Source organism: Bos indicus, chromosome 2 (genome assembly GCF_029378745.1).
Source record: "Bos indicus isolate NIAB-ARS_2022 breed Sahiwal x Tharparkar chromosome 2, NIAB-ARS_B.indTharparkar_mat_pri_1.0, whole genome shotgun sequence".
NCBI lineage: Eukaryota > Metazoa > Chordata > Mammalia > Artiodactyla > Bovidae > Bos > Bos indicus.
This window is the reverse complement of record NC_091761.1, coordinates 121576072-121595203: the sequence shown is the minus strand read 5'-3', so window position 1 is coordinate 121595203 and position 19132 is coordinate 121576072. Positions and strand designations below refer to the sequence as shown.

The 19132-nt window shown below is 41.6% G+C and overlaps 1 long non-coding RNA gene across 1 annotated transcript; it reads right to left on the bottom strand.

The window, feature by feature from the left end:
• Window positions 1-735: 735 nt before the first annotated feature.
• Window positions 736-10361, bottom strand: LOC139186474 (uncharacterized). The gene is made up of 3 exons (XR_011570035.1): window positions 9363-10361; window positions 2575-2738; window positions 736-1414 (listed from the first exon to the last, which is right to left on the bottom strand). It is a non-coding gene; the product is annotated as an uncharacterized lncRNA (long non-coding RNA).
• Window positions 10362-19132: the final 8771 nt, after the last annotated feature.

The window sequence follows — 19132 nt, the reverse complement described above, 5'->3', positions numbered from 1 at the left end:
CCAGGCTCCTCCGTCCACGGGATTTTCCAGGCAAGAGTACTGGAGTGGGGTGCCATTTGCATTATCCTGTGATTTATATAAACTAGGTTCAAAAATAATGCCAGTATTTTTACTAACAGAAAGACTTCCAAATGAAATGTTAAGATTTCTTTGCAGTTCTTTTTGACCTTCAAAAATGTTTCTTTATGGACTTCCCTGGTGGTCTAGAGGCTAAGACTCTGAGCCCCAGTGAAGAGGGCCTGGGTTCAGTTCCCTGGTCAGGGAACTAGATCCAGAATGCTGCAACAGAGACCCAGAACAGCTAAGTAAATAATTAAAATAGCAACTAAAAAAGATTAATTTTTTTTAAAGATATAGTAGCTATGTTGTGTCCTAAAGCCCACTGGAACATTGGAACAATCATTTTTACTGACTTGGTTATATCACTAACTTGATACACATTCAGGGTCCTTCGTTTCATGTTGCTTTCAAATTCTAGAGATGCTTTTTTTCTCCCTTCCTTTTGATTTAATGTTATTTTTGAATGTGTAAAATATTTATCTGATTCTGAAGTCAAAACCATACAACAGTCTATGTGTAAGAAAATATCCCTTCCATCACTGTCCCTCTGCTCTATTCTTTCCCACAAAAGTCATCATTTTCAGGGGTTTTTATATGTTTGTTTATTCTTTTACTATTTTTTTGCAAATATAAACAATTTGTATACATATTTATAACTCTTTCTGCCCCATTGTTACACAGAAAATAGCATCCTAGATATTCAGTTCTACGAAGTTGTGCTTTTTCACTTAGCAATACATCTGGAGATCATGCCATTGCAGTGACCTTCCACATTTCTTTTTACAGCCAGAGAATATTCCACTGTGTGAATGGACCACAGCTGATTCAGCCTGTCTCCTAATGATGGGCATTTGGATTGCTTCCAACCTTTTGTATCTCAAATAATGCCACAATGAATAACCTTGTGCAATAAATCATGTTAGCATTTTTTTCCAGTGTGTCTTTAGGTTAAAATACTGGAAGTGGGATTGCTGGATTAAAGGGTGAATGCACAAGCAATCAGGTATTTTTAAAAAGTATTTTCAAGTTCCCCTCCCAAAGAGTTGTACTGTTTGACATTCTCCCTAATAACGAGTTTTCAGTCATTCATTCAATAAATACATATTGAAGCCCTGAACAAGATAAACATGGTCCCTGCACTGAGGAGTTCAGTCTGGTAAGGAAGAGAAAGTAACAGATGGTGGCACAAATAATCATTCATGATGTATTAAGAAGTATCAGTTCTGGAAGAGTTTACGACAAGAAGTCCTAACCTGATTTGCGGGGTCAGGAAGACTTCCCTGAGGAATAATGTCTGAGCTGAATCTGATGAACAAGTAAGAATTAGCCAGGAAAAGTTGATGGAAGACAATACCTGGTAAAGAGGAAATAAAAACAGAAATAATAATAATCAAATTAAGGGAAAGAGAAACCCATTATAGCAAAACCTATGGGGTACAGTGATCTTTATTCAGAAGACAATTTATAACTCCAAATTATTTTACTGTTAAAAAAACTGTTGAATGCAAATAAGCTGAATATGCAACCTAAGGCCTAGAGAAATTACAAAATGAAGTTGAAAAAATGAATAAAAATAAAATAAAAAATGAATGAAGTAGCAAAGAAAGAAATAAAAAGGAGTTGAAAGGATAAACTAAAGTTGGGTTTTCAAAAACATTTTTTTAAAGTACAAAATCACTAGCAAGCCTAATTAAGTATAACACACACATGTATACATATATGAATATAGAAACTGCTAAGGGAATTTAAAAACAACATAATAACATCATGGTAACTAATGTGCAAATTCACAGGAAAGTGACAATCTATCAAAACAAATTACCAGAATTGTCTCTAGTAGAAGTAGAAAAGCTGAACTGACCAATGATCAAAGATTTTAAAGACTGCCATTAAAACATGCCATAGGTCTCTCTCTCCCTCCCTCCCTCACATACTCTCTCCCTCTCCCTCTCTCTACCTTTATTCTTATGTTGGTTCCATGCCATCAGGTCACATACTCTCTTTGTGACCAGAAAGAAATCCACTGACATCCTCAGGGGCAACCTCACTGACAGCCTGCACCTCATTCCCTTGTGAAACATAAGAAAGAATAACATCCATCTTGCTAATTATAATAATAATAGTAATAATAATAGCAACAATAATAAAAGCCCCCAGCTGATTGGCCAACTTCAGTCACGAGTCCATCAGTCACAGGATTGACCTGGGCCAGGCCATACTTCACCTCTCCATGGCTTAATGCCTGGGGCACCACCTTGGTTACCACCTTGGTAACTCTACCCAGATCACGAGGAGTTGGGAGGAGTTATGCAAGGAAATAAAAGCCAGTGGAGGACTACGGTCCACTGTAGTGAAAACAGGAAGGAACAAGTGGCATGTGCAATAAATTGGAAAATGGCATGATGAATGGTGACCTTGTATCAGACAAAGCCATATAATACAGCTAAAATTTAACTGGCTATCATCTCAAATATCATCTATTTAACATTTGACAAACATCTGTGGAACACTTACCTTGCTCCAGGCACTGTTTTATTAGATATTGGGAAATCAATAAGAAACAAAAGACACAGAGTATCCAAAAATGTGTCTTCATGAAGCTTATGTTTGGTCTGTAGAGTTACGTGACCACAAGAACATGACAGAATGAACAATCCCATCCAGTTGAAAGGTCTTTCCTGTAAAAAGGAAAATCATGTTTACATATGTTAAGAGGAAAAAAGAAAGCAAAATTCAGCCTCAACCTGAATGGTCATGCACTTTTTTTTTTTTTGGCTGCACCAGTGAAAGCGAGGAGGTTTCACTGAACCACCAAGGAATTCCTGGGAGTACATTCTTTGGGGAGTAAAAAGAATTAGATAATATAAGGAACTTGAATCCCAGAAATAGCCTACATAGACATTCCCATGTTTTAAGTCTCAAAGAGGCAATTCAGTGTTGTTTTTAGGATCAAGGATTGTCGGTTCAAATCCCAGCCTCACCACTCACTGGCTGGGTGACCTGGGACAGATTCCTTATCTTCTCTGTGCCCCAGGTTCCTCATCTATAAGAAGTAAATAAAACATGTACTTCTCAAATGGAATTGGTCATTTAAAAAGTATTTCCTGAGTGCCCACCAAATGCCAGGCATCATTCTAGGCATTTAGGAGACATTGGGGAACAAAACAAAGATCTTGGCCTCTAGCTGGGCAAAGAGTAAGCACAATCAGCAAGTAAGTTATGTGTTGTTTTGGAGCTGATAAATGCTGTGGGAACAAAAAGCAGAGCAGGGTAAGACACAAAGACGGCTGGGAGGACAGATTACTTACTGGCAACTAAGCCCACTCACTGCAACTACTGAGCTCAGGCATCTTTGAGCCTGTGCTCTGAAACAAGAGAAGCCACCGCAGTGAGAAGCCTGAGCACAGCACCTAGAGACTAGCCCTGCTTGCCGCAACTAGACAAAGCCCTCACGCAGCAACAAGGACCCAGCCCAGCCAAAAAGGAAAGGATCCCTCTAGTACTGCTACTGAAAATGTGGGGTCTGGCTGATCGCTGTTGAAGAGCCAATAAAGAGGCCAGGTTGGTGGAAAGGAAAGTTTGCTTTATTTTGTAGGCCAGCAACCTGGAGCAGGGGTGTTAGATGGAGGGGGCAGACGTCTGTCCAAAGGCTGACTCCCCACCGATGGACAGTCAGTGGGTAAGAGCTTTTACAGACAGAGGGAGGGGGCTACATGCAGAAACAGTACAGTCAGCTCTGACAATCATCTTGAAATTGGCCATCGGTGGTCTAATCAGTGTCATGTTGATTGTTTTAGGTACAGTTAATCTTCAGTTCCAGGGTTGTATTGTTTCCATTTCTTTGAGGCTAATTCTCAGAACTGTGGCAGCTTATGAAACTCCAATACTTTGGCCACCTCATGCTAGGAGTTGACTCGTTGGAAAGGACTCTGATGCTGGGAGGGATTGGGGGCAGGAGGAGAAGGGGACGACAGAGATGGCTGGATGGCATCGCTGACTCGATGGACGTGAGTCTCAGTGAACTCCGGGAGTTGGTGATGGACAGGGAGGCCTGGCGTGCTGCGATTCATGGGGTCGCAAAGAGTCGGACACGACTGAGCGACTGATCTGATCTGATCTGATGTCATGGCTACAGTCTGATCATCATGAAGTTAACTTCCCCACCTGGTGGGGTTTTCAGGATCTATAAGACAGCTCACAGGATATGGCTCAGAATATTATGTATAGCCCTTGAGAAGGAACTAAAAGTCCTGACCACGTTTAATGAGTACATTATTATTATTTGGTCTCCTTTGACTGTTTTCCTTTGTTTCCACATGTTCTCATTTCTCTGATTAAACTTATGCTTTGGCTAACGTTTTTCCACAGACAAAAGGCAGGCTGAGGACATGGGGGGAGCGGGGGAGGGATCACAGTGTCCTAATCTATTATATGGATTATGTTGAGCACAGAATGTCAGTGGGTGAGGTAGAAGCAGGGAGACCAACAAGGTAGCCATTGCAGCAATCCAAGTGATAGGCGATGGTTCAGACGAGGGTGAGGAAGTGGAGATAAGAAACAATGGCCAAATTCTGGGTATATATATTTTTTTTTCTGGGTATATTTTGATGGCAGAACCAGTGGAATTTCCCAGTTGGAAAGAGAGGAATCCAGGGTTTTCAGTCTGAGAAACTAGAAGGATGCTCATCAACTGAGGTAGGGTTGGGGGGGACTTGGGTGGAACAGTCTTTGGGAATGAGGGAAAGATCAGGAATTCAGTTTTGAATGTGTTCAGTTTGAGATGTCTGCTAGACACCCAGTACAAATATTGAGTAAATATGTGGCTGGATAGGTGAGCATGTAGTTGAAAAGAGAGTTCTGGGAAGACAATATAATTTAGGATTCACGGGTGTGTAAATAAACGCATTGAAGACCATGGACCTAGATGGGAGCATCAGGGGAACGAGAGGACACAGGGAAGGGAGGACAAACAAGGCCCAAGCCTCGGGCACTCGATGTGAGAGAAGAGAAAAGAGACGAACCATAAAAGACACAGAGCTGGGATGAGCAGTGAGGAAGGAGGACACACCAGGAGCAAGGAGGTCCTACAAGTGGTGTCTGCAGGAAGCAAGAGTAATTAATTGTGTCAAATGCTGCTGATGGTTCCGAAAAGATGAACAGAAGTGGAGTACTGGGAGAGAAGGATGTCCGGGAACAGGTTTAGAGGAGACAAGAGGAGAGGAGTGGAGATCAAGGGCAACAATGCTTTAGAGGAATTTGGTTGCAAAAGAGAAGTTTTTTTTTTTAAATGGGCTAATCTGAGACTTCCTTGGTGGTCCAGGGGTTGGGAATCCCCCTTCTAATGGAGGAAACACAGGTTTGAGCCCTGATCAGGAACCAAGATCCCACGTGGACAACTAGTCCCATGCACTGTAACTGCTAAACCCTCGAGCCGCAACTAAGACCCGTTGCAAGCCAAACAAATATTTAAAACGAAAAAATAAAAAAGCAAAATGGGCTGATAGTTAGCAGAGAAAATACGGCTTTTAAACAAGATTTATTTTTGTCTTACTTTATAAGATGGGAGAAATCACAATATGCCTGTTTCTGATGGAAATCATCCAGTGAGTCACTGAGACAGGTCACTGACTGAGACTGACGGGGGAGCAGGTTGAAACAAAATGCAGGAAACAGTCACTCAAAAGCATGTGGAAGTGAAGGGGCCATTGCCGTACAGTGTGATTGACAGGCAGCCTTCAGGGCACACTTGAAGCCTGTGGTCAAGAACTTGTGAGAATTAAATGAGCTAATACATAATATATGAAAAGCACTTAGAACAGAATTTGGCACATAGAAAATGCAATGTATTAGCTATTATTGTTTAAAATTAAGTGCCGAAAGGTCTAAGAGAACTAGAACTATAGCATTAATAATGCTGTGATAAGACAAAATCTACTCATATTTGGTATTTTATGTGTTTGGAATGTTTAAGAGCACTTGGTCTATTAGAATGACAAATTAACTGTGTAACTCTAGCATAAATGTGTAATGGAATAATTGATTAAGATGTATGATTGTCAGAAATTTTACTAAACTAATGCACAATGCTGGAACATCAAAGTGAGTTTTTGGCTCACCATATTTATTAGTTTAATTTTCTAGATTGATAAGAATTATTTTGCACTTACGAAAGTTTTGTTTGTTAAGTAAGAAAATTTGAATGCTTAAAAAGAAGTCAAATCTATTTAAATTTATCAATGCAGTTTTATGTTGGTGAAGGTGTTTAATTAACTGAGCTCATAAACAGGATCAAATATTATTCAAAGTCTCCTTAAAAATTATTCTTAAAATGTGTTAGGGTTATAAATAGAATAATAAGATTTGTAACCTGAACATAAAAGCCTGAGAAAGAACCAAAGTCTGTGAATTTGTAATTTTAATAAACTGACTCCATTTTTAAAACCAAAAATAAACTTTTTTAATAGTCTTCTCTGCAGACAAAAATCATCCTCAAGGGCAACAGAGAACAGCATCAACAAATCCCAGGGACAGCTGCTTCTTGTGGGAGAAGCGATCACAGCCGAAGACAAAATACCTTGCTGGGGAGGGTCGTGTAGAGAACTGAGCGCCATGAGTGGGCACAGGGTGGAGAAGGAAGGGAACGGGGGTGAAAGGAATGGAAGGAGAGAGAGGATGCTTGCCCGCTAGGGTGGAAGATGAGAGAAGGCTGAGTCTTCAAGGCAACTGGGAGGTGTGAGTGAAGTAGAGAAAGGCCATTTCAGGTATGAGATTTCTTCATTTGAACCCATTTTACATTACTCAGGATGCGTCAGTAAAAATGGAAATTGCTTTTTTTTGGGTGGCTGGACAGCCTTTGTTCAAATGCAGTCCCAGGTCACAATGGATCCACACGTAGGGCCTGGTTTAGGAGAATCTGAGGTGTCCAGGCAGAAAGTTGACTGTTGCAATGATCCCTGCAACTGTTTGCTGGCAAAAGATGCTGAATTTGAAAGGTACATGAGACGTGGGTGCCAGAGAGGGGGTCCTGCTGTGGGTAGAGATATTTTCTGAGGCTTTTCTTCAGCGTGGAAGGAGTCATCTTCAGGACCATTCTCCCTGTGCCTTATTTCTGGTTCATCCAATAGCCTTCTGGGTTTTGTTTTTTTCCAGTTTGGTTTTCAGATGTTGTCTGTTTAGTGTTTACTATGATCAGGCATTGTCCTCAGTTCTATTCACAATCATCTTGTTAAAACTCTCTTAAGAAACTGGAGATGGCGGGGTAGGGGGAAGGATGCCCAAGGTCACTGGCTAGTTAGCCTCGCCCTCCAGCCCAGGCTTTTCCACCATGCTGGAGTGTCTTTCGCTGATGAGGTTTGCCTCCCAGAGACCTTGACACCAGGCTTAATGATGGCAAGTCTGAATCTCAGTCGCCTCAGGTATCACAAGGGAAGGATGCCCCTACATATCAGGCAGTTACGTCAATAAATAGGGACAACTGTACCAGGCGAAAGAGAAAGAAGGAAATATTCCTGGTTTTCTTTACAAAACCCCTGTGTTCTAAACTCAAGGACAGTGCAGAAAAGGAAGAGAATAGAACAACTTCACTTACTCATATTGATGAAAACTGATAAAGAAAATTATGACAGAATGAGAAATGTGATATTTCTTGTGCAACTAAGCTATACACTGAGTTTATACTCTTAAAAATATTAACACAGAGAACTTATAGTGTATTAAGAGAGAAATATGCCATGATCAAGAGTTATTTATTATAGGAATGTTAGGATAGCACAATATTAATGTCTATTAATATAATTTATTCTGAAAAATAGACTAAAATACTGGTTTAAAAGAAAAATACATCATGGCTTTTGGGGGCATTGTTTACAGGAATAAAAAGAGATAGATCAATATTAGAAAATCTATGAATATAATTTATCTTATTAATATGTAGAAAAAGAAAATGATATAATATTAAAAATAATGAAAATACATTTGATACATTTTATATCCATAACTATCTTAAATCTTAGTAAAATAGAAATAATTCCTTCAAATGATTATTTTTTTTAATGTCTCAAACCAACCTTAAGCACTGTACTTTATAATGAAACTCTAAATATAAAGAAAAATCAGAAATGATATCATGACTCTTCATTAATGGAGTTCTGAAAATACTCATTAATTTGATTAGGGAAACACATGAAAAAGAGTGTAAATATTAGAAAACAGGAGGCAAAGTAATCATTATTTAGAGTTAATATGATTATTTATCTGGAAATCCCCATAAAAGCCATTAAAAATATCATACTAAGAGAAGTAAATCAGAAAGAGAAAGACAAATACCATATGATATCACTTACTTGTGGAATGTAAAATACTGTATAAATGAACATATCTATGAAACAAAAAAAGACTCACGGATATAGAGAACATACTTGTAGTTGCCAAGGTGAGGCAGAGGGTGGTGGGTAGAATTGGGAGTTTGGGATTAGCAGATTCAAACGGCTACATATAGGATGGATGAGCAACAAGGTCTTACTGTATAGCACAGGGACCTATATTCAGTAAAGTGAAGTGTTAGTTGCTCAGTCATGTTCAACTCTTTGGGACCCCATGGACTCTTCTGTCCATGGAATTTCCCCGGCAAGAACACTGGAGTGGGTTGCCATTTCCTTCTCCAGGGGATCTTCCCTACCCATGGATCAAACCCAGGATTCCAGCATTGCAGGCAGATTATTTACTGTCTGAGCCACCGGGGGAACCCAATATCTTATGATAAATCATAATGGAAAAGAATATGAAAAAGAATGTATGTATATGTGTAACTGAATCACTTTGCTGTATTGCAGAAATTAACACAACATTGTAAATAGACTATACTTCAATACAAATTTTAAAAAACTGTACTTCAATAAAATAAATCTAAAAATAAATTGAGTCCCAGAACATGGCCAATTTACAAAATAAATACACAAGAATCAAATAAAAAGCAGTTAGAAATTACAATGGGGAGGAGTTCCATTCACAATATCAGTAAAGACATAAAGTAACTAGAAATAAACTTTCTGGTGGAAAAAGTCTTTTGAGGGTCATAGAAGAGAACTTGGAAACTTCTTAAACAGAAACACTCAATATTTAAAATCCACCTATTTTCCTCAAATTAATGCAAAAATTCACAGATTCAAATTAAAATCCCCAAAGATCTTATCTTCAAATTTAACAAAGCAATTCTAAAGGCAATTTGAAGAATAAAGGTATAATAATATTCAGGGAAAGTCTGAAAAATAAGAGAAAGGGCTTGCCCATCCATTAAAAATTACCTTTTAGAAGTTAAAACAGTATGGTACTGGCAGAGATGTTTTTCAATGTGCCTGGGATTGTGTATTAATCAGCTATGACAGGGTGATAGATGTAAGCACACTGCCTTTGAAAGAAGAGTTTATTATTTACAGTTCCCAAGAGGAATGGGCATGCCGGGCCATGCCAGGACAGGTAAGGAAGAAATCCAGGTAGGTCAGGAGGAAGGAGGAAGAGGAAACCACAGGCCAGGTCCTTTTTTGTGGTTTTCATGGGGTAAACAACTAAACAGGTTTAAGATTGGTCAGCCCGAAACATTTCAGCTGCTCTGGGAATGGTCCCTAGGTGTCTGGTACAGGACCCTAGGGGGATTTAGGGCAGGGAGAATGTCGGCCTGGTGAGAGAGGCAGGTCAAGAATGTGACTGTGGGTATGGGCTTTGGATTGGTTGCTTTGCATTTGCGTTGCTGTTGTTCAGTTGCTGAGTCATGTCCGACTCTTTGTGACCTCATGGACTGCAGTATGCCAGGCTCCTCACTCCTTCATTATATCCTGGAATTTGCTCACATTCACGTCCATTGGGTCGGTGACAATATTTAACCATCTCACCCTCTGCCACCCTCTTCTCCTTTTGCCTACAACCTCTCACAGCATCAGGGTCTTTTCCAGTGAGTCAGCTCTTCATGTCAGGCGGCAAAAGTATTGGAGTTTCAGCTTCAACATCCGTCCTTTCAATGAATATTCAGGGTTGATTTTCTTTAGGATTGACTGGTTTGATCTTGCAAGTCCAAGGGACTCTCAAGAGTCTTCTCCAACACCACAGTTCAAAAGCATCAATTCTTCGGTGCTCAGCCTTCTTCACAGTCCAACTCTCACATCCATACATGACCACTGAAAAAACCATAGCCTTGACTAGATGGACCTTTGTCAGCAAAGTGATGTCTCTGCTTTTTCATATGCTATCTAGTTTTGTTATGGCTTTCCTTCCAAGGAGTAGTACCTTTTAATTTCATGGCTGCAAGCACTGTCTGCTGTGTTTTTGGAGCCCGAGAAAAGAAAATCTGTCACTGCCTCCACTTTGTCCCCTTCTATTTGCCACGAAGCAATGGGGCCAGATGCCATGATCTTAATTTTTTAATGTTGTGTTTTAAGTGAGCTTCCTCACTCTCCTTTGCGTATGTGTGCCCGCAGGCAACTTGACTCATTGGAAAAGACTCTGATGCTGGGAGGGATTGGGGACAAGAGGAGAAGGGGACGACAGAGGATGAGATGGTTGGATGGCATCACTGACTCAATGGACATGAGTCTGAGTGAACTCTGGGAGTTGGTGATGGACAGGGAGGCCTGGCGTGCTGCGATTCATGGGGTCGCAAAGAGTCGGACACGACTGAGCGACTGATCTAATCTGATCTGATATGAGGAGTTAGCCTCTCTAGCCCTGGGAGAGGCAGTCTCTTCAGGATTAGTAAGAACCCAAGATGTCAGAGCATCCCTGAAACAGAAAAAAAAAGTTTTTAAATGATTAGTAGAACACAGTAGACAAACGACAATGAAACAGAATAGAAAGATGAGACCAAAGTATGTAAAATAATTTTATACGAGGGAATTCCTTGGCAGTGCAGTGGTTCCCTGGTGGCTCAGATGGTAAAGCATCTGACTACAATGTGGGAGACCCAGGTTTGATCCCTGGGTTGGGAAGATCCTCTGGAGAAGGAAATGGCAACCCACTCCAGTACTCTTGCCTCGAAAATCCCATGGACGGAGAAGCACGATAGGCTACAGTCCATGGGGTCGCAAAGAGTTGGACAGGGCTGAGCGACTTCACTTTCCAGTGGTTAGGACTCGGTGCTTCCACTGCAGGGGCCCTGGGTTCCATCCCTGGTTGGGGAACTAAGTTCCTGAAGCCCAATGGCATGGCAAAAAAAAAAGATGTGAAAAGATAGTTTTCTAAATCACGATAAACTGTTAGATTATTCAATAAGTAGTGCTGGAACAACTTCCTAACCATTTAGGAAAAATTTAAATTAGAACTGTATCTCATAAAATAAACATGAGACAGCTTCAAAAACAACTTGACCAAAAATCTGTCACAGAATTTGACACCTATTAAACAATTTTTTAAAATTTAATGAGAAAAAAATCTAAATGAAATGATAATGTGTTAGAAACATGAACAGGTGAATATTTTTTATAACCTTGGGGTGGGGAAAAGTTTGTCAGCAAAAACAAAGAATGCCTATGCAATATTTGGGACATCCTTGAGAAGCATTTCTTCTTTATCTGGAGTTCATATTAACTGTGGAGAAGGAAATGGCAACCCACTCCAGTACTCTTGCCTAGAGAATCCCATGGACAGAGGAGCCTGGTGGGCTGCAGTCCATGGGGTTGCTGAGAGTCGGACACAACTGGGCAACTTCACTTTCACTTTCACTTTCATGCATTGGAGAAGGAAATAGCAACCCACTCCAGTATTCTTGCCTGGAGAATCCCAGGGACAGGGGAGCCTGGTGGGCTGCCATCTATGGGGTCTCACAGGGTCGGACACGACTGAAATGACATAGAAGCAGCAGCAGCAGCAACCTGGGGACAGGAGACTTTTCTAAAAAGAAGAAATAACCAATCAACTGCACTGACAATCAACTAAGTGAAAATAAAAGTAATGAGAAGGCATGTTAACCTATCAGGCAGATGAAGAGTAAAAAATGGCCAAATCCAGTGCTGGCGGAAGGTGTGGGAAAAGAGGAAAGGCCACGCCCGCCAGCCCTTTGACTCCTGCTTCCTCAGTGGTTCCAAACCCACAGAGACCTGGCACTTGTCATCTGCTTCCTCACCCTCATTCCTCAACCCCCTGTAACTCGATTTCCACCACTGTCACACCATTAAACTACTCCTGCTCCTGTGGAAACTTGAACGGACATGTCTCAGCTTTTGTCTTATTCAACTCCTTGGACATTGTTCACTACCTTCTCCTTGATACATCCTCTTCCCTTGGCTTCCATGCCCCTCCAACGCCTGGTTTTTCACTTATTTTTCCATCCCTCCTTCCCAGTTGTCTTTCTCTCTCCATCTTTTTAGTATTGGCATGTCTCCCGTTTCTCCAGGTCTTCCTTCTTCATGGTCTCCAGGAGCAAAGCAACGACTACCATTCACATCTGTCTTCAGAGCTCCAGACCTACAAACCCAACTGTTTACTAGCCTTTGATATCCCACAGGGCACCCCAAACTCAAATGGCCAAAAGGAAAAGCATCATCTTTGTTCCCTATCTTCCCCATTGCAGAAGAGGTCACTTCCACCTAACCAGAAGAAATAAAGAAACTCCCACTCCCACCAGCTGAAGAAACCAGAAACCTGGATGTCATCCTTAACTGCCTTCTCTTCTGCTCTCCCGTATCCAGACCATCACCAAAACCATCATGTAAACATAAACCACTTGAACTTCTCTCGGATCCATCTACTGATTTTCATTTACTCTGAGTGTCCTCTGATGCCACTGCATCAGCCAAATCAGGTTCAGCTCTTCTGTGTCCCTCACCTCCGATGACCAACAGAAAAGCGGGCAAAGGGTGAAAATAGAAAATTTGCCAAAGAAATTCAAATGACCAACAAATGTGAGAAAGTGGTCAACCTTATGAGTCATTAAAGATACTTCCAACTTAAAAATTAATAAGAAAAAAAGGTGAGCTTTTTGCCTTTAAAAAGTCAACAGAGATAATGAAGTTCTGGAGAAATGGGATAAACCCTTCTGGAGAACAATTTTCAGTATCTGTCAAAGTTCTAAATGAACAGAAACTGTAACCCAGAGATTCCTCTTCTAGGAATTTATCCTAAGGAAATGATTGGTTGTGATAAGTATGGGCCATAAAGTTCATTACAGCCCTGTGTATAAGAGCTATTACCCACTGAGAACTTACTCTGGGCATTTTCTCATTTAAACCTTACAGCAATCAACCCTATGAGCCTGGGAGTATTGACTCCATTTTACAGATAAGGCAACTGAAAATTCTATGAATAACTTTCCTCAGGATGCTTTTAAGTATCAGGGTTGAAACTACATGTCTAAAGGCCCACACTCGGCTGTTTCCTCAACGTAAAGGCCTTGCTCTGTGGAGGGAGCAGGTTCAGGAGAAATGCCTTCTGGATACCTCTTGCTTCTGGGTATCTCTGCTTGGGGAGGGATGGTGCAGCACATGCCAGAAGGGATATATATGGAACTGCAAAAGCAGCTCCAGAGTCCACAGAGTGGCCTGGAGGTAGTCATCAGGTTGTGGGGCGGATGTTTAGGGCTCTGGTTTTGATATTGTACTTAATGGAAAATATATTTTACTTAACTGGTTTGGGGGACGTTATGGATATTATAGAGAAATGTTTCAGATAGGAATTGGTCAGGCAGCAGGTAAGCCAATTACAATCACTTAAGTGAGTCAAGGGATTTTATTTTGTCTCCAATGCCCTTATGGTGGTTTCTTTTATCTCCTGCTCTGCCATTCTGCTGCTCTGGCATCACAGCTATAGTAAGGAAGAATGAAGAATTGGTATGGAAATCCAACTAGCAGCCCTTCACGGGGGGGATAAAGTCATCAAGCCATGCTTTGGCACTGCCACTATGGAGACTTGATTGAAAAAAAACCAAAGGTCTAAGAACTTTCAAAGTCAGCTGGTAAGAGGAGAAGCTGAGGGAGGTTTTGGAGAAATCCTATATCTTCAAAGAGCCCCTTCATTCCGTATCTACTGGATAAGCAGTCCTTAGTTTTACCCTTGGTTCCCTGAGAGTATGTGATATAACCTTGGCAGGGGCATTGGCCTTCTCCAGATGGGCAGTGGCAGTGGGCAGGGTTCTCCAAGAGCTTTCCACCTGGCCTCAGGAGGAAGGGAGCTGGTACCACCTGGAGACAGCAATTTACTAATTAGTTTGGGGAAACTTGGATTGATAAACTGGCTCTAGGGGGAAAAAATTAATTTAAAAAAGCACCCTGGGGACTTGCCTGGTGGTCCAGTGGTTAAGAATCTGCCTTACAAGGCAGGGGACATGGGTTTGATTCCTGGTCGGGGAACTAAGACCCCACAGGCCAGGGAGCAACTAAGCCCCCACGCCACAATTACTAAGCCTGCACACCACACCTAGAGAGTCTGTGCACCACAACGAAAATCCTGCGTGCTGTAACTAAGACCCAAATAAATAAATATTTTCAATTAATAAAAAAAATCTTTGATTTATAGCATTCTCTGATTTCCAGGGTGTAAATATTCCCCCTGTAACTCAATTTCAAGCTACCACAGTGTAACAACCAGCTCTCAGAATTCCTTAGTATTTAACAATCAGCTCTTGGGAGGCTGTGCATGCCAACTCTAGTACATCACTCCTGGTAGCTCTTCTATTGGGACCCCCAGGGATAACTGCAGGGCCCTTTGAGGAAAGACAGGATTTGCCATCACATGAATGGGATGTAAAGTCATTACAAGTTGAATATGAAAAAGCAATCAGGCAATTAAATTCAACTTTGTAGTAACAAGCTGATGAGATTAGATATGTGGGCTACATTTGCATTAAAATATTTTAATATGCATTCTCATTATAAAATAGACAACTGTGAAGATCCGTTTATTCAGCAGGTATTTACTGATAATTTCCTCTCTGCTAGGGACGGTTTGAGACACTAGGGATGAATGCAGTGAATAAAATAAAGTTACTGTCCCCCTGGAGTTTAGTCCTTTTGAAGTAAGGTCAGATAGTCATCATTGTTATGATGAAAATCTAAGCAGAGAAGAGGATAGAGAGTGAGAGGGCTTTATTTTAGAACGGGAGTTCAGGGAAGCCCTCACTGAAGATGAGTTAACATTTGGGCAGAGGTGAGAATGAAGTGAGGCGGGGAGGCAAGCTCAGTCTCGGGGGAGGACTCCAGGCAGAAGGAGGAGCATGCGGGAGGATGCTGAGTTGAAAGCAAACTGTGAATAAGTGAGGAACATCAAGAGTCCACTGTGGCTAGAGCTCAGTGAGCAAGGTGCAGGGTGAGGGGGGCGTGGAAACGAAGTGAGAGAGGCAGGGAACGCTGCATGGCGGACACTATGCAAGGATACTGTGCATTTTATGCTAAATGTGATGGGAAGACATTGGAGGGTCTTGAGCAGGAAAATAGCAATATCTCCTTTGCATTATAAAAGGATGTTGTGTCGACATCATGTGGGTAGTAAAACAGGAAGCAGAGACACCAACTGGGTGAGAGATTATGGTAGTTTAAGTAAACATAGTAGAGGTGGAAGCAGTAAACAGTGGTTAGATTGTAACAGAGTTTACAGGACTTAACAAAAAACAGGATATGAGATGAAGTAAAAAGAAGATGAATCTTAGATAACCTCAATATTTTTGTGCTCCCTGCCCAAATTATTGGGATTGCCAGGGAAGAGCAGGTTTGGAATGGAAAGAACCAAGAGTTCAGTGAAATGATATGTCTTCATTTTGTCTTCATTCTTGAAGGATAATTTTGCTAAGTGTAAAATTCTGAATTGACATTTGTTCTCTTCCAACATGTTAGACACTGGGGAGAAAAGCAACCATTAAGGTGACATTTTCAGACAAACAAAACTGAAACAATTTGTCACTAGTAAATCAAATATACTGAAGATATTCTAAATATATTCAGTTCAGTTCAGTCGCTCAGTTGTGTCCAACTCTTTTCGACCCCATGAATCGCAGCATGCCAGGCCTCCCTGTCCATCACCAACTCCCGGAGTTCACTCAGACTCATGTCCATCGAGTCAGTGATGCCATCCAGCCATCTCATCCTCTGTTGTCCCCTTCTCCTCCTGCCCCCAATCCCTCCCAGCATCAGAGTCTTTTCCAATGAGTCAACTCTTCGCATGAGGTGGCCAAAGTACTGGAGTTTCAGCTTTAGCATCAGTCCTTCCAAAGAAATCCCAGGGCTGATCTCCTTCAGAATGGACTGGTTGGATCTCCTTGCAGTCCAAGGGACTCTCAAGAGTCTTCTCCAACACCACAGTTCAAAAACATCAATTCTTTGGTGCTCAGCCTTCTTCACAGTCCAACTCTCACATCCATACATGACCACAGGAAAAACCATGGCCTTGACTAGATGGACCTTTGTTGGCAAAGTAATGTTACAGGCAGACAAAAAATGATCCTGTGTGTGTGTGTGTTTGTGTGTGTTAGTCATTCAGTCATGCCTGACTCTTTGCAACCCCATAGACTATAGCCCACAATGCTCCTCTGTCAATGGAATTCTCCAGGCAAAGATACTGAAGTGGGTTGCCACTCCCTACTCCAAGGGATCTTCCTGACCCAGGGACTGAACTCTGGTCTCCTGCATTTCAGGGAGATTCTTTACAGTCTAAGCTACCAGGGAAGCCAAATGAAGCCAAATAAATGTTGACTGTAACTAATGATAAGATTATCTTGAGGTTTAAAAATAAATATTTCATTTGAAAGGCAAAGATTGCCAGAGTGGATGATAAAAATTCAACTATATATTGCCTACGGGCTTCCCAGGTGGCATTAGTGGTAAAGAACCTGCCTGCCAATGCAGGAGATGTAAGAGACACAGTTGACAGTACATAGGCTTCAACAGTACATGAACTATGAACTTCCAGATGTTCAAGCTGGATTTAGAAAAGGCAGAGGAACCAGAGACCAAATTGCCTACATCCATTGGATCATCAAAAAGCAAGAGAGTTCCAGAAAAACATCTACTTCTGCTTTACTGGGTACACCAAAGCCTTTGACTGTGTGGATCACAATAAGCTGTGGAAAATTCTTCAAAAGATGGGAATACGAGACCATCTGACCTGCCTCCTGAGAAATCTGTATGCAGGTCAAGAAACAACAGTTAGAACTGGACGTGAAACAACAGACTGATTCCAAACCAGGAAAGGAGTATACTTCCTTTCAATACACAATATTCAATATACAAGGCTGTATATTGTCACCTTGTTTATTTAACTTCTATAATATCATGCCAAACGCTGGGCTGGATGAAGCACAAGATGGAATCAAGATTGCCAGAAGAAACATCAGTAACCTCAGATATGCAGATGACACCATCCTTATGGCAGGAAAAGAAGAACTAAAGAGCCTCTTAATGAAAGTGAAAGAGTAGAGTGAAAAAGTTGGCTTAAAACTCAACATTCAGAAAACTAAGATCATGGCATTTGGTCCCATCACTTCATGGCAAATATATGGGGAAACAATGGAAACAGTGAGAGACTTTATTTTGGTGGGGGAGGGGGGGCTCCAAAATCACTGCAGATGGTGACTGCAACCATGAAATTAAAAGATGCTTACTCCTTGGAGGAAAAGCTATGACCAACCTAGATAGCATATTAAAAAGCAGAGACATTACTTTACCAACAAAGTTCCATTTAGTCAAAGCTATGGTTTTTCTAGTAGTCATGTATAGATGTGAAAGTTGGACTATAAAGAAAACTGAGTGCTGAAGAATTGATGCTTTTGAACTGCAGTGTTGGAGAAAATTCTTGAGAGTCCCTTGGACTGCGAGGAGATCAAACCAGTCCATCCTAAAGGAAATCAGTCAGAATATTCATTGGAAGGATTGATGCTGAAGCTGAAACTCCAATACTTTGGCCACCTGATGCGAAATGCTGACTCACTGGAAAAGACTGTGAGACTAGGAAAGATTGAAGGCGGGAGGAGAAGGGGACAACAGAGGGCGAGATGGTTGGATGGCATCACCGACTCAGTGGGCATGAGTTTGAGTAAGCTCCAGGAGTTGGTGACGGACAAGGAAGCCTGGTGTGCTGCGGTCCATGGGGTCACAAAGAGTCGGACACGATTGAGCGACTGAACTGAACTGACACAAAAGAAAGCTGACATGGCTACATTAGTTACAGGATCAGATCAGTCACTCAGTTGTGTCCAACTCTTTGGGACCCCATGAATCGCAGCATGCCAGGCCTCCCTGTCCATCACCAACTCCCAGAGTTCACCCAGACTCACGTCCATCGAGTCAGCGATGCCATCCAGCCATCTCATCCTCTGTCGTCCCCTTCTCCTCCTGCCCCCAATCCCTCCCAGCATCAGAGTTTTTTCCAATGAGTCAACTCTTCACATGAGGTGGCCAAAGTACTGAAGTTTCAGCTTTAGCATCAGTCCTTCCAAAGAAATCCCAGGGCTGATCTCCTTCAGAATGGACTGGTTGGCTCTCCCTGCAGTCCAAGGGACTCTCAAGAGTCTTCTCCAACACCACAGTTCAAAAGCATCAATTCTTCAGCACTCAGCCTTCTTCACAGTCCAACTCTCACATCCATACATGACCACTGGAAAAACCATAGCCTTGACTAGACGGACCTTTGTTGGCAAAGTAATGTCTCTGCTTTTGAACATGCTATCTAGGTTGGTCATAACTTTCCTTCCAAGGAGTAAGCGTCTTTTAATTTCATGGCTGCAGCATAATAAAATTACAGACTTTGAAGTCAAAAATATTTCATAATGGAGAGATGTGGTCATTTCATAATGATAAAAATCCAATTTACCAGGAAGATGTAACAATTCTAAATTTGTATTAACCTAACAATACGCTTGGAGAAGGCAATGGCACCCCACTCCAGTACTCTTGCCTGAAAAATCCCATGGATGGAGGAGCCTGGTGGGCTGCAGTCCATGGGGTCGCTAAGAGTCGGACATGATTGAGCGACTTCACTTTCACTTTTCACTTTCATGCATTGGAGAAGGCAATGGCACCCCACTCCAGTACTCTTGTCTGGAGAATCCCAGGGATGGGGGAGCCTGGTGGGCTGCCGTCTATGGGGTCACACAGAGTCGGAC